Below are 13,576 nucleotides of genomic sequence, written 5' to 3'. Positions count from 1 at the left end.
TATGTTTTTTACTAGTGTTTAGACAAAAAAAAAAAAAAAAAAGGAATCAGCAGACAAACTCAAACTGTGCACTGAATATTGTTAAGTTGTTCCTAGTAAATTTAAGTGAATTAAGTTGTTCCTAGTAAATTTAAGTGAATAGCTAATTAAAATGAATGCTTTTGTTTTTGTTTAATTGATTATTGTGGAGCACTGTATGGTTATCTACCTGATGAGAGGGATGCTGTCATGGGAGCACTGATTTTCTAATGAAAGTTGGGGTTAGTCTGTATTTTAGGGTGCCACTTGGATTATCGCCAAGTTGTTTCATTTACCACCAAATTGTTGTTTTATTTATGGTAACCTGAGTAGTTAGAATGTTATAGAAACCCTATTATGACGTAAGTACAGTGAATTTTTATGATGAAAAAATGGGTTTTCATTCGCAGAGAACCCATTGGTGCCGTTGCATTTTTACTCGCCAAGCTCGCGGTTCATCGTTGATGAGCCAAGCCGTAAACGGGATTTTTAGTGCATGTAAATTCAAGTTAACAGACAAAACAATGTATTAAGCATATGGTAGTAAAAATTCACAGATAATAAGCATGTAGATGTAAAACTAACCGGTTAAATGTGATATACGAAAATAAATTTGTATTAAATTCAAGTTAGCACAGAAAAGAATAAAAAATTCATTTAAAAAATATAAATTAGTATTAATATACTGAAATTAACTGGTTAAACATGATATACCAAAAAATTTTGTCTTAAATTCCAGTTAACACAGAAAACAATATATTCCTTACACCAGCAGTGGTTTGCTAATTTTGATGACCATGGTGATGCATCAACTATTCTGTCATCTTAGACAATCAATAATATTTTTTATTTCCATTTAATCATCTATTTATGTCACACCTGCCATCATCTGAAAGGTTATTGTTAGAAAAGCATTAATAATATATTATCTTGTTAAAATTTTAAGCCATAAAAATTGATTTATTCTCATAATTTTAGATGACAATAACCAATAATAAAAATAAAAGCATTACTTAATTATTTAAAATGCACATGCACATTTTTGTGGCCTACGAAAACAAATTATTTTAGAGGTTGGAAACCTCATGGTTCTTAGAGCTGTTAATAATTAAGAACACAACGTGAACAGCCTCGTTACAAATTAGCATTCACCCCTCCTGCCATGTTTTCTTCCTTTCATCCCGAACCGAGAACCGGCATCTATCTATGAAAATATTACTATCTATTCGTTGTTAAAAATAATAATAAATAAGAGAAGAATAATAGAAATCTGCATATGTGAACAACGATAGTGATAATTCAACAAAATGAATGCAAGAGGAATGGTTGCAAACTTCGAACAAGCAAATAGGGATAAATCCGATGGGTTACCAGGTTTGAACTATTATCGCCAAAGTTGGCGATGTTTACATTTACCGGGTTTTCTGCGGAAGTGCTTCTGGAAAACTATTTGTAAGGGCTTATTTCTGCATTGGATATCAGTAAGGAAGTACATTCCTTATTTTGTGCCGTAACCTCAAAGGCTGTATGTGATGAGATTAATGTAAAGTTTCTGTACAATTTGGAACAAAAGTGGGAAAAAACATTGACTGGTGTGCAAATGAAGGTTTACTTAGTAGTCATTATAAGTGTCCTGTTTGTATGAAGAAAATGCATATGGTGGAACATAAAGATAATTCAGATGGCTTTGAATTGGTTTATAGTAAGAAAGGTTCATGCAAGAAATGCCGCCAACAGTCCGGCACTACGGAGGATATTTTGGAAATTTATGTGGTGATGGCAATATATTCGGCTGAATTCTAGTTGAGATCATTTTAGAAATTTTTTGGATGCTGTTAAGGAATTTTGTGGGCTACAGACTGAAGACGCAGAAATTTCTAAATATGGCGAGTCAGTATTTCCTTTTTGTAGTGTGTATATGTGATAAGATTTATTTCCTTTTTTATGTTATTTCAGTGTGTGATTTAAAATGCAGTTTATTGATCATTGACTGGCTACAAATTATGTTCAATTTTGGTTATGAGAAACTTTGTTTTAACATTATATGATGCCATTATTCACCTGATTTTTTTTTTTTTTTTTTTGAGTGAAAATAGTACGTGGACTAAGTCAAGGGAATGCGCAATGCCGAGTTTGTGCAATTCTGCAATTTTTTTTTTTTTTTTAAGTGAAAATATATCAATGTGTACATGAACACTGAGTTTGTACAATTTTTTGACTTATTTATGTTTTGTGTAGTGGCCATCTTGAAATTGTGCCTTATTGACCAGTTGCCAGTTTTTGCCAAGGGGTACCCTGAAATATATTTATACCAAAGTTGGCTCTTATACTTGGGAAAAACCACAAAAAAAACGACCATGCAACCAGCTCGTTTGCCAGGAATCGTGTCCAGGTGTTCAGTATTGTCATCACATAGCTGCTGATGGGTCTCAAAGGGAAGGTCTTGCTTTGTTAAGAAGTGTTTTGGATTTAATTTTAGTATATAATACACACAGGATTTGGTGACATTGTGATAAGCAGTAAATGGGTCATTTTGGTGTCGGCGACGATTTTCAAAATCGTGCCAATTCCATACCATATACTAGGATTTTACCGTTTTGTTTAACTTTACTTCGGATCAAGTTTCAAATTTTTAGTTTTTTATTTGCTAAATAATTAATTCTGTTATTTTGGCATTATGTTCATCCTACACACATCCTTGTGCAAGTTCAGATTTCTTGAACTCTCATGCAAAAATGTTCACTGGATCTTCTTATCTTCAACTTTTGCGTTTTGTAAATAAAACATAGTCATTTCAAATACTCACCTTTTTAGGATTATTGATTGAATTTACTATTTTGTAATTAATCTGAATCATTTTTGATGAAAATATGGTAGTCTGAGATTTTGACTAAGTTGAGATTTCAGCAATTCTGAATTTGGGATTTTTGTTGGATCAAATTTATATTCAGTTTATATATAGTAAGGTATGTAGAAATTATAAATTAAAAATATGAAGTAATGAAGCATTTCTTACCTTAAAGGAATCAAAATTTATGAAGTTCTTAGTATTTAGGAAGTGCAAAGAACTCGGTAAATGTAAACACTGCAGACAGAGGTGATAAGTGTTCAAACCTTATCCCCTCTGTTTACAGGTGACTAGTGTGTTCAACAACTGATTCACGTGTTCAGAGGTAGCAACTATTCCTGTTCTACTGTTTTTGGTTCCTTATATTGCTGTTTATAATTTTGCATATTGTAGTATCACACTCATTATTTGCCCTTGTACGTGTAATTTATCCGTCACTTAAAAATCTAAATGGCACAACAGTCCTCTGATATCTGCTTTCTTGATTGTGGGCCTCAGGGTACATGAGCATATACCCTGTATAAGAGGTCAGCTTGTTTCAGGACCTCCCGTGCTTAGTCGACATGTGAACTTGGCACTCATTTGATTGAGCCACTCAAGGAATGAAAGGCTGAGTCAACCTTGCCCAGCCCGGGGATCAAAACCCAGGCCTGAGGTGCTCTTGTACAGCACGCCAGCCACTGCACCACCAGACCTCCACTATCCTTCACTTATTCACTATAATTTTATCTGATTTCCATACTGACATTTCTAAACTTTTTAACAATTAATAGATGGAAACAGATCAGTGGAGATTCTGATAATGCGGATTAAGAAGCAGATGGCAAAGGAAACAACTATTATAACTGATGAATGGTGGGCGTGTCTATTCTTAGACAAGCATGGGTATTATGTATATCAGACTGTTAATCGCTTCAGATACTTCATTAATCCGGCAACTTGTGCACACACCCAGTTCAAAGAATCGGACAAGCAGTCTCTGAAAGTAAAATTATGAAAAAAAGAAAGGGGTCTTCAGAAGGAAAATTTAGCTGATCATGTACTTGCATACATATTTTGATGTGAAGTTAAGCATAATGGCAAGATCTATTCGCGGAAATTTGAAACACAGTTAAAGAGTATATTTTTTCTTAGGGTAATATATCTCAGGCAAAATTTACTTAATGACATAGCTTTTTGAAAAAAAGGGAGTCTTTTTCAGAGCCATAAAAATCTGAAGAAAGAAATGAAGTATTGCGAGGTATAAGTATACAAGTTTTTTAAAACTTTTATAATAGAACTAATTAGTAGTATATTTCAATAATAATACTAACATTTACTTTACATTTTTATGTTAACCTTGACTTGCATATTCTTTTTTATCAACCTGTATTTAATTGTATTAAATAGCATATTTAACCATCTAATTTTCAATTGCATATGCTTAATATCATGCTTTTCTGCTGGTTGAATTTGTTGCACTAAATCAGCGATCGTCAACCCTTAGAACTTCACGGACCACTACATATATAATTATATATTTGGTGGACCACTTATATGAATTTGAAAAAAGAAAAAAACTTAAATCGTACCTTAACATAAACAACATATTAATATGCAGAAACAATATTCAACATGCATACATGTAATTCTAATTTTCATTTGTTAATATAGTAAAAGTTCAAAAATCCGCAAAGCTTGGGACCAGAGGTTGTGCGGATTTTAGGATTTTGCGGATTTCAGGACAGAAAAGATAAAACATAATATTCAGACTAAAAGTGCAAAATAAATAAGGTGTATTAGATACATTTAATTAAATTATTATATACATTATTGCAATAACTTATTATATGCATTAAATTATTATTACATGTATAAATTGATTATATTATTCATTGTGTTATATATACACAACATCGAGGTTTGCCGATTTCGCCTCATGCAAAGATTTCCAGCTTCGGATTCCGGTGTTAGAATCACTGTTGCTGTAAAATTTCAACAGCTTTTCTTTATTTTTCTGTATATCATACACAATTGTATCGCAATTCCATACGATTCTGCTATAAACCGAAGAGTAGCACCTGTCTCCATCTTTTGCAGAATTTGCACTTTTTGCATTACCGTCAATGCAACATGTTTATGTTTTTCAATGTTGCAAGCAGTAAAATCATGAGTGCATTTCTTATCTGTAAGTGTATTAAAATATTATTAATTTATCCACAAAATATATGGATAAAAAAAAAGGCAGCACTAAATAATCTTGTTAAATAACAAAGCAAAAAAAAATACAACAATGCGAATTGTGAACTTGAAAGAAGAGTGAATCGTCTGCTTTTTTACCTCGATGCAGATTAGAGGGGAAAAAACTTTTATCATGATGTCAATAATTTGCTATTTCCGTTATGAGTCATTATTATTTGGTAAGTATTTTTTCTTCAATATTTTGTACTCAATGTTGTGGTTTCCGGAACCTATAAACTGAGTGTTTATATTTTGAGACGCAACACAGATTTCAGGAGTTTCGGTATTTGACTGTATAATTTTTGAAACATTTGGTGTTCAGCAGCATGCCTTGATGGAAATTCAGGCTAGGCTCTTGATTATAAGTAACAATTAAAATACTATTAACATCTCACTGATACACATATTTCATTCACATTGAAAAATTTATATGAAAAGTACAAAAATCTTAGCTTTTTATACGTAAAGCTTCACATTTCCATATCACTGAAAAGGAACTTCAAGCAAGAATAAACCGGCAAACGCAAAGCAATATCAATAAACTGAAGGTGTTATGCCACAAATTTTTAATTATTATAAACATAATACAGTACAAAATCCAGACTCGTTGGGACTTTGGACTAAAGGGAATTAACATTTACAAAATAAAGCTTAATATTTATTTGTTTACCTTATTAAACATTTCTTTCAATCTAAGTTGTTCAAGTTGTTCCGGTTTTTGTGTTAATGCCTTTCTCTTTAATTTTGAAGACAGACATAATTTCTTGTTCAGTTACATTGTTGGAAGTCCTGTACTTGCTGTTTCGAGAATTCCCACTAACTTGTCAATCGAAATTTTCTTGTTTTCAGTAACTTTTCTGTCACTTTTTTCACTATTTGAAGCGGTATTTTCTGGATCCAGAACCATACTTCAGATTTCGCCATTCAGTAATTGATTCATGATTGAGAAGCGAAAAACTTTTCTTTATGTCATCTTCATTTATTACCGCTTCTCTACATTTCTTTACAAAATCCATTAGTTGGAAAATTTCACCTTTGTTATGCAATATTCGAAAGCCTTTAAAATTAGCTACTAACATCATCAAATTTAGCTATCCTTCACTATACATATTTGGCTATGTGTAGTTATTTATTATACTTGTGATTATTTCTTGCGCAGTCTTAAGTCTTATCAGAGTTCTGAATTCCCACATATACTTAAGCCTTATTGAGGGCCGGCGCTAGATATTTTACCTCCTGATGCAATCTCCTGTGGGTCCTAAATTCTGAACCCGGTGCAGCCATATGAGTTCTGGCACTGGTTTTAGGTTTATATGAATAATAAATAATCAGTTATTTTTAATTCAAATAGCCCTAAATGTAATCTTTGAGTCTATAAATATCATCGACAAAATCTATTTTTAGCATATGGAAAGAAATTTTTGGTAAATTTTTTCTCGTCATCATTTTTTAGCGCATTTAACTTAAATCTGTAACCATTGCCAAGCGTAATGTGAATGTAAAAGATTACCATACTCCTTTATTACTCAATTCCTAACATAAAAAAATTGTTTAGAATCGCTACATGAGTCATTACTCAATTTGTCATATTTTGATAAACATGCGGTGATGAAAGGAAAGTATAATAAATAATGATTTGCCAGGTTGGTGTCAGATCAACGATGTATCTATGTGGAATGTTTTGGTTTGAGATGTGTGCCAAAAAGCAGACATGCAGCAACGGAGCCAAATTACTGATCATACAAATTTATGCTAAAATATTTGTTTCTTCAATAATAAGGTATTTTATTTAGTTTTGAAGTGAAATTAAGAATCGGGACTCTCCAGATGTTTTATTACACGCGGGGGCTATCAAATGCACAATGTGTACAGCCTAGAAGAAAAACATTGTTGGTGGTTTTGAGGTCCGGATTTTAGATTATTCCGGATAATGGACGTCCAGATTTCGGACTTTGTACTGTGTTACAGTTTTTGTATTTATTTATCAATTTTTAGTAGAATTTGTAATTAAAATTGTTTAAATTTCCATGCAAATGCAGCACGAGACATATTTGAGAGAAAGCTAAGCTGGAAAAATTAAATACAGAAGCAACAAATAGATATCTCGTAATTGTACTCTTTTGCTTTCCAGTAAACTCGAGAAATTGCGAGAAGCTTCTTGTAACAGATTAAAAAGCTTATAAAAGCCGGACGAAAACATCTCAATTCAGTTGTTTAGAAAAATGTTGTTGTTTACTATCCCAAATTCGCAGCGAGATCAGATTAGCTTTCTCTACGTTTGTCTTTTTTTGTTTTGAATTTATTTCTGGTCAACATTTTAGTAGTTTAAAAAATAACTGCTGTGAGATATTGTATGTATATCTCTGAAGAAATTTCAGCATTTTGTTTTTATTTGTTGTGATAAGAATAAATTTTAATAATTTTTCATCAGACTTGTGCATTCAATTTATTTTGAACCTGTATGCACACAACAATGATAATCATCGCTTACTCAGCAATGGCGCCATCGATCAACGTTAAACAAAACAAAAATGGACACTTCTAGTGAAAATTATAAACAAGAATGCAGATGGTTCTCATAAAAATCCATCATCAAGTTGCTTACTGACACAGAGAGAAACTGTGTTATTAATGACTACAATAGCATATGCCTGTAATTCAAAAGGAACGAGAATTCCAGATTGTGCTATTATTGATAACAGCAGCATATCCATGGATGCCAGCCCACACCTTTCAAATGTTGCTAGATACACCTCCAAAAGTTGCTAAATTCAAAAGGAATTTCGCAAAATATAATATCTAAATTTAAAAAAGTATAATCCATATTCCATACAGTCAAAAATCGTTAATCCGGACTCGTCGGGACTTCAACGATTCCAGATTATAGATTATCAGTTTAAATCTGGTAAGATGGCATGCAGAAATTATAAAATTAAAAATATGAAACCGTAATTTATGAAATAAAGAACAATTATGATCTGAAGGGTATAAAAAAAGCTTAATATTTATTTGTTTACTTTATTAAACATTTCTTTCAATGTAAGTTGTTTAAGTTGCTTCGTTTTATGTGATAATACTTTCTCTTTAATTCTATAAACAGACATAATTTCTTGTTCAGTTACGAAGTTCCGCTGTTCAAGTCCTATAATTGCTGTGTCGAGAATACCGACTAATTTGTCAATTGAAATTTTTTAGTTTTCAATAACCTCTGTGTCACTTTCTTCACTATTGGAAGCGAATTATAATGACGAGGAATTTGATTTAAATCATATCAAAGATGGAGTACATCGAGATAAAATACTACATTTAGTAAGGAATTATAAGCCAAATAAAATATAAACATCTGCCCTGAAGATAAGGATAGTGCTGACAGATCAACTTCCAATTCATTGCGCGCCGCGGTGTCCCCCCCCCCGCTTCTGCCGCAGAGCAGCGTGAAATTGATAAACAGATTTTGGAATGGTTAGAAAAACAAAGGATATGCCTTTATCCATTTTTTGCAGTAATTCCACTTTTTGTTTAATGGACTTCGAAACATACTTTCACTTTGTAGATCCTTTACATATTAGTAAATTTATATTGGAAATCCTATTTGACATAATCGAAAGTTCAAGCGTACTTTTATAAAATTGCTCTAACAGTCTGCAAAAAATAATAAGCCAGATCCAATTCGAAGATTAAGGAACAACGCAATCTGCAACATTAACTGAATTAGATAATTTTAGCTTAGCTTATACCGTCCATTATACATTAAATGCGCATGCGTAAACGTATTATGCACATGCACACACGCATATTCGCAGCCGTAAAGGTTATACGGGCATGTGTCAATGCGACGCATGCGCAGAAATTTTGTAGCTTTGAGGTCCGGATTATGGGTGTCCGAATTAACGACTTTTGACTGTAATAGGTTTTTGTTACTCGTCATTTTTTAAACTGATTCAAAAAAATATAAATAATGTCCCAATTTTTCCGCGGACCATCAAAAATTTTTCATGGACCACTGGTTGGCGACTGCTGCACTAAATAGCACATTTAGCAAACTGAATTTGATTTCCATATGCTCTGTATGTTTAATCAGCTAATTTTTAGCTGAATTTAACGTACCTATGCTTAATATCATGCTATGAACTAAATCTGGTTGTATCAGAAGTTTTCCACCAAAAAATATCCGTAATAAAGTTATAAAAAGACATGAAAGCAGTACCTTTAGTGTGGTTAGTAATCACCGCCCAAATCTCTGTTTTTCTGCCAACATTTTTGGTAGTTTACTGAACTCGGCTTTTACCAAAGTGACTTGGTAAAAGTCTTAAAGTATGCTTTAATATGATTCCATTTTGGACTTTTACCAAGCCTTTGCAGTAAAACCTAGGAATTACCAATGCCTTCTGGTAAAAGCCAAGAATGTGGAATTTAAATCAACTCTGAATAAAGCTGAGCATGCAGATTCCGTCGCGACACTTTTCTGTTATTTCTCCTTCTTATTTGCGCCATTTGCAGTCTAGCTTCAAGCGAATTCAAACAAGTGTAAGCAGTTAGATCTAAAATAGAAGCAGTTTGTTTCCATTTCAACATATTTTATATTTTTAATTTTGCTGAAAGGAAATGAGCGATGTTATGCACAAAAAGTTTTACAACATTTTGTCTGAATCTGTAAAAAATAAGTACAGTCAAAAGTCGTTAATTCGGACACCCATAATTCGGAATGATCTATAATCCGGACATCAAAACTAAAAACTTTCTGCGCGTGCGCCGCGTTGACACATGCGCAGAGGCGTTCACGCGTGCACGTAAGACCTTTTACGACTGCGCATATGAGTGTGCGCAAGTGCAGAATACGTTTTCGCGTGCGCATTTTATGTATAATGGACGTATAAGCTAAATAATTATCTATTTCAGTTAATGTTGATGATTGCGTTGTTCCTTAATTTTCGAATTGCATCCGGCTTATTATTTTTTGCAGACTGTAAGAGCAATTTTATAAAAGTAAGCTTAAACTTTCGATTATATCAAATAGAATTTCCGATATATATTTGTTAATATGTAAAGGATCTAAAGCGAAAGTATGTTTTGAAATCCGAAATCTGTTTATCAATTTCACGCTGCTCGGCGGCGGGCGCGTAATGAATTGGAAGTTGATTTGTCAGTACTATCCTTATCTTCAGCGCAGATGTTTTTATTTTATTTCGCTTATAATTCCTTACCAAATGTAGTATTTCATCTCGATATGCTCCGTCTTTGATATGATTTAAAACAAGTTCCTCGTCATTATAATTCGCTTCCGATAGCGAAGAAAAGTGACAGAGGTTATTGAAAACAAAAAAAATTTCGATTGACAAATTAGTCGGTGTTCTCGACACAGCAATTATAGGACTTGAACGACGGAACTTTGTAACTGAACAAGAAATTATGTCTGTTTAATAGAATTAAAGAGAAAGTATTATCACATGAAACGAAGCAAAACTTAAACAACTTACATTGAAAGAAATGTTTAATAAAGTAAACAAATAAATATTAAGCTTTTTGTTTTTGCAAATTTTGATACCCTTTAGATCATAATTGTTCTTTATTTCATAAATTACGGTTTCATATTTTTAATTTTAGAATTTCTGCATGCCATCTTACGAGATTTAAACTAATGATCTATAATCCGGAAAAATCGATAATCCGGAATCGCCGAAGTCCCGACGAGTCCGGATTAACAACTTTTGACTGTACAATAACAGCTTTTATTTAACAAATGAAAAATACACTTCTTTAATAAATGAAGTGAAAGAAGCAAAAACAATCAGTTCATTACAGAAGGTGGTGAACACTATGATACTCTAAATATTGAAGAAGACAAACTTAAGTACCACTATCTGCAGAAAAAGCAGAAATCCTGTATTATGTTACAATTGATGATATCTTCAACGTCATACACAATGCTTATATCACAGTTGGCCATGATGGAAGAACCCATATAAATAAGGAAATAAATCACATGTACCAGAATGTAATAGTAGAATCTATCGTCACGTATTAAAGACTACATGAACCATGTAAGAAAAATAAATACTGTGAAAAAGGGCATCCCAATCAAATCAACTGTGCATAGCGAAATAAATTCATGATTCCAAGTTTAACTAATAGGTATACAGTCCAATCTTGGTCATGATACGAAATTCATTTTAGTGTATAAAGATCATCTTGCAAAATTTTCCCTACTCCGAAGTTTACACAGTGAAAGAGCTGATGGAGTAGCATATCACCTTCTGGATATTTTCACAACTTTTCGAGCTCCAAATATTCTCCATCCCGACAATGGGAGGGAATTTTGCAAACGAATCATAAACGGTTTATTTGAAATGTGGATTGATATAAAAATAGTTCACAGTAAGCCAAGACACGGCCAACTGCAAGATTCTGTCAAACAGGCGAACCAAGACTTTGAAAAAATCTTGGCAAAATGGATGGACACAAATAAGACAGAACAGTAGTTGATAGGATTAAAATTTGTTCAAGCAATGAAAAACAAAGCATATCACAAAGGAATCAAATGTTCATTTAACAAAACTATGTTTGATTGCCCTATGAAGCTGGGACGTGCTATCTCAGTTTTTCCATGTTGTTTGATTAGTAACACAGCCACTGAAGAGGACTTAGAAAAAACTATAAATATTAATAATGAATGCATTGTTAATACAGAAGCATTGATAATGAATGCATTGTTAATACAGAAGGCACTAATCTCGAATGGACAGTTGATTTAGAATCGCAAGACAATACATGTGAAAAAGAATCATGCATAATAATGGAAGTAGATACTGTAAAAGATATATGCTCTGACACAACAAGTACAGTCAAGTTCAAAGTATGAAAGTTTTATGAAAGACAGCTGAGGAAGGACTTGAGAAGAAGATGAAGATTGCATCTACTAAAAACTTTCCAAAACCTAATCTAGGACAAAATGTTGCAATAAAAGCACCTGATATTGATAGATCAAAAAGGGATTCAAAATCAGTAGTAACCATTATTACAAACATTAAAGATGATGAGTTTTATGTTCTTGGTACTGAGTTTGGTAAATTAAAATCGTTGTACACAAGAAACCAGGTTACCTTTTGCAAATAATCTTTTTTAAACATCGAAGAAGTTAGTACAGGTGAAATACGTGTACGTGAAGTAGTAAAAGTTCTTTAATTGGGAGAGAAGGACTTAGAAAATGCAACTGTTCAAAGAAGTGTACTATGAAGATGTGTTTGTGCAAATCAGCTGATCTACTTTGTAATTCGAAATGCCATAACAGTGAACCTTGTTGTAACAGGTAGTAAGAAGTATTAGATGTAAAACATATACGTTTTCTTATTTTTTAAATTTCATAACTTTTATTAATTATTTTAATTATTGCCAAAATTATTTTTTTTAAATGATGAAATCTCTTCAGTAGTTATCGAGAGAATTGTGCATTAATTCAGCCTTTTCACTTGTGGTCTTATTTGTGAAATGGCGTAAGTATTTAATTTTTTTTTAATTTTTATTTTTTGTAACTCTTTGAAAAATAATTGTAAGACATTTTCATTGACATAATCTTAAATCATACCTTATTTTGATCATTTTTTCAATTTATATTATCAATTAAAAAGTTAAAATGTATTTTAACTTTTTTTTGAACACACTGTATACAATATATCTGAAAATGGAAATGCTATCATATGTAATCCCTCTTTTCGGGAAAACAATAAAAAACATAAAATCCAATATTAAAATTTTAATTACTAGCTTGTTGGTAAAAGTGTATTTAAGGGTACCCTTTGCCGGTATATGGATACTGAGTTTGTGCAATTCTTTGCACACTTCCTTACCTTTCTCCATGTACACGTCAACCTATTTTCACTGGGGGGGGGGAAAGAATTTCGCAAACTTGCCATCGCACAGTCCCTTTGTCCATGTACACATCGATATATATTTTCACTTAAAAAGTCAAAGGAGCACCCAATTCTAGGTAAAAGTATATTTACGGAACATTCAACTACTCAGGTTACCATAAATGAAACAACAACTTGCCGATAAATGAAATATCACACTTCCAAAAGTTAATCACGAAGATATAAAATGCAAAGAAATAATAAATACTGCTTTGATTGACACAAAATTCGGCAGGAAAGTAGCATATATATTTATGCATAAAACAAAATCAATAATTATATACAGAAATGAAAACAATATTAAATTTTGGTAAGTTATCAGATAATGACATACTGGAGACTTAAACAGAATTATGTATAAAGTGAAAATAAACAGCATAAAATGAAAAACGGACATTAATAGTGTATGTGATACCCCCTCATCTGTATACAAAGTTTACACTTTGTGACCATGCTTTCAATTAGGTGGTCAGCCACCGCAGAATTAAGTAATCGCCATTCTTCTTGTAGAGCAGTTTCCAGCTGAATAAGAGTGGCTGGAGGTGGGAAACGTGAAGATACAGCACGGCCAAGAGCATCCCAA

At 32.4% G+C, this 13,576-nt stretch overlaps 1 protein-coding gene across 2 annotated transcripts in view; it reads left to right on the top strand.

Moving 5' to 3' along the window:
• The window catches only part of LOC118187548 (GPALPP motifs-containing protein 1-like), a 48,506-nt gene that overhangs the window by 417 nt on the left and 34,513 nt on the right, over nt 1-13,576 (top strand). The window lies entirely within an intron of this gene.

The sequence above is a fragment of the Stegodyphus dumicola genome, chromosome 6, assembly GCF_044657685.1.
Source record: "Stegodyphus dumicola isolate Sdum_Otavi_A_Nest chromosome 6, ASM4465768v1".
NCBI lineage: Eukaryota > Metazoa > Arthropoda > Arachnida > Araneae > Eresidae > Stegodyphus > Stegodyphus dumicola.
The sequence above is the reverse complement of the archived record's forward strand: the minus strand, read 5'-3'. Positions and strand labels throughout refer to the sequence as shown.